The following is a 3,306-nucleotide window of genomic DNA, read 5'->3' as shown; positions in this document are numbered from 1 at the left end:
GTCAGACTCTCCAGGGGATAATCCAGGGAATCTGTATTTCTAAAACAAATTCTCAGGACGATGCCTATGCCACCAATGATCTACCATGTGCGAGCAACTGTTTCCATGCTTGATGCTGAGATGGAGTGAGGGGAATAAAACATGCTTAAGAAATGGTCCTTAAATTCAAGAAACACATATTTCAGTAAGGGGGCAAGATAGATTCGAATACCAAAGTGTGCAACAGCTAAATAACAAGCTGTATGGCCCTAACTGTGGAGCAATTCAGAAAAGATGCAAATCATGAACTAGAAAAATCAGAGAAGGCTGCACGGAACAGGAGGGACTTGAAGTGGGCTGTGTAAGATTTGGAGGCAGGAGAAAGAAGAGAGAAGGGTATTCCAGACAGGAAGAACACAAACAGCAAAAGCCTTGAGGGGAGAATGAGCTGGATATTTTTTTCTGAAGCAGGGAGAGGGTCAGCCCACCAATCTGGGGGATGGAGAGAGAATGTGCAGGAAGGAAGTTAGCCTAAGCAGGGCAGGTTCTGGCACAAGGTTGGTTTAGATGTGGGTAACACTAGGGAGCCATTGTGGGCTCTAGAGCAAGTACATGATAAAAGGGTGATTAAGTTAAGATAGAGCCTGAGATGGTGACAGGAGAATTAGCCAGATCCCTGCTCTCTGGCTCCTTGAACACAGATGACAGACTGCACCAGAGAACACCCAGGGGCGTCCTAAATCTGGGGGCCCCCGGAGGCCTTAGGGGAGGGATCCTTTCTCAACCAAGCACCTGATTCTGCAAAGGCTATCTTCAAGTGAGGTGTTGACCTGAGAAGGAGGCATTTGGAGAATGGGGTTGTGAGGTTGTGCACACCTGTTTCCTAAATGGAGCAGTGAGTGAGGGAAGGAGACAGCATACACACACACACACACACACCCCAGAGGGGGAGGCTCAGACTGAGCCAGAGAGCAGTGGAAATTCTGCATAAGCTATCGTAAGCAATTTGATGTGCCTCTAAATTATTTTGACACCAAAGCATGATAGACCATATGGAGAGAAAAAAGTGCAAAAAGAAAGGTTGAAAAACAATTTTTTACAAAATGAAGAAACAAGGGCTGATACAGAAAGAAACCAAGAGTCTGGCCTGATGGCCCTGATATACAGCAGAGTTTAGTCAAGTCTTTCTGTAAAAAAGTGAGACATTGAACCAGCTTCACTGGGTTGCAATAATTTTATGTGCCAAATAAATGGTCCTAATAATAAGAGGGAGAATTAATTGGTCAAGACTCTTGGTTTGAGGGAACTCAAGTTCAGAGCACTTCAAGACAAAGGGAAAGGAGGTGGCTCAAGTAGTAGAGTAGTCTGGCTTCAGGCACAGCTCAATCCAGGGCACTCTTGTGATATAATCAGGATATTCTCTGCCCATCTCTCAGTTTCGCTTTCCTCGATGTGCCCTCACTTCTTGACACTTTTTCCTTGTTGCAGAAAACCTGATGCTCATCGGCTCCAGCCATGGTCCTTCAGAAGGAGAGAAAGCCTCCTTTGCCCAGAGTCCATTTTGTTCCTTTGCCCACTCTTGGACCCATCACTGTGTCCAGGTGAATGGCGTACTCAGGTTGACCAGCCTGAGTTTTATGGCTCCTCAGATGATGGGAAGACAGTTCCCCTTGATTGACAATCCATCAGATTTCCAAAGTGTTGGGAGGAAGAAAAGTCTCCAAGAGGAGAAAATCTGGCACAGAAAAGAGAATTAGATATTGGTGATGGTGCTACAGGAGTTCAGTGTCCAGAGAAATGCCCTCTAAGGAGAATAGTCATGGAAGGCTTCCCCAGGGAAGTGTGATATGAGTTGAGCCTCAAAGGGCAAACAGAACTTGGGCCTTGGGAGGAGACAATGTGGTGTTACAGCAAAAGGCATGGCTTGGGCAAAGACACAGAAGGAGTCCTTGTTCCTGAAAGATTTCGATCAATCTCTGGGTATATGCAAATGTCAATTTCCTCTCACTGTCTCATTTTGTGTTTAACTAGCGGTGGTATTGAGGCTGAAGAGAGTAGCATTGAAGGTTCTGTCTGTACTTAAAAGGCAAGATCATTTGGGCGTGGTGGCTCATGCCTGTAATCCCAGAACTTTGGAAAGCTGAGGTGGGAGGATCACTTGAGGTCAGAGTTTGAGACCAGCCTGGGCAACATTAACTATGTTAATCCCATCTCTACAAATACATATATGTGTGTGTATATATACATATACATATTAATACACACGTACATATACATACACACAAACACACCCGCACACATACACACACACATATATTTAAATTAGCTAGATATAGTGGATCTTACCTAGTCCCAGCTACTCAGGAGGCTGAGGTTGGAGGATCTCTTGAGCCCAGGAATTGGAGACTGCAGTGAGATATGATCATGCCACTATGGTCTAGCTTGGGTGACAGACCAAGACTGTGTCTCAAAAAAAGAAAATAAGACAGGATCACTTACTTCTCTTAGGTCACAAAATAAAAGGGAACCAGTCCCATAAAATTCTGGACAAAATGAGAGGCTGTCCTCATTTCCCAATGCACGGAAGACCCTACACTCCTGGAAACCACTAACCATGTTGGGCACAGTCAAGTTCAATGTGAGCACTTCCTTTCAAGGGTCCTGCATCAGTGCCTTGGATGGTAGTCACATTTGTCCTCTAAGTGATCCCATCAATCTCAACCAAAAGCTATTTCCCTCATTTCCCACTCACTCAGCTGGGGCTTGGTGAAGAGTCTCTATCCCCAGCTGTGGGGGTTCTGGGTAGTCTTGCAAAAGGAGAGGCTGATCCAGGCTTGTTGGTCCTGGCTTACATGCACTCACTCATTCACTGATTACTTATTGAGACTTTATCACATGTAAGACACAGTGCTAAGCCTAGGTGCTGAAGAGACAATTCAACATTGTCTTTGCCCTTAATGAGCTGTTTACTGGGGAGACAGATGTGTAGATCCCCACCTATTTGGAGATAATTTTCCCTTCCTTGCCTCATTCATCTGTTTTACCAACGACTATTAATCACAGATCTCATCTCTTTCTGCACCACAATCGCTGGCTCAGACACAGACAAATATGAAGCAATCTGATTTTTTTTTTAAAAAAAAAGAGAGAGAGAGAACACCTTTATTGGGATTTTTCAAGCTTTAGCTTGCAGGAGCCATGTTCTTTTCTTGTTTTTCAGGATGATTGGAGGATGTGACACCTAACGCTATGATTAGATATTTTTCAATTAAAATTCTGAATTTAGAGCATATAAAAACTTAACCATTTTTAAAATGTTGATTTTGC

General features: G+C 44.1%; 1 long non-coding RNA gene across 1 annotated transcript; it reads right to left on the bottom strand.

Moving 5' to 3' along the window:
* Positions 1-1,198: 1,198 nt before the first annotated feature.
* Positions 1,199-2,979, bottom strand: LOC141410285 (uncharacterized). Its single transcript, XR_012434765.1, has 2 exons — positions 2,326-2,979; positions 1,199-1,714 (listed from the first exon to the last, which is right to left on the bottom strand). It is a non-coding gene; the product is annotated as an uncharacterized lncRNA (long non-coding RNA).
* Positions 2,980-3,306: the final 327 nt, after the last annotated feature.

Source organism: Macaca fascicularis, chromosome 5 (assembly GCF_037993035.2).
Source record: "Macaca fascicularis isolate 582-1 chromosome 5, T2T-MFA8v1.1".
NCBI lineage: Eukaryota > Metazoa > Chordata > Mammalia > Primates > Cercopithecidae > Macaca > Macaca fascicularis.
Note: the sequence above shows the minus strand (reverse complement) of the source record. Positions and strands in the feature narration are given on the sequence as shown.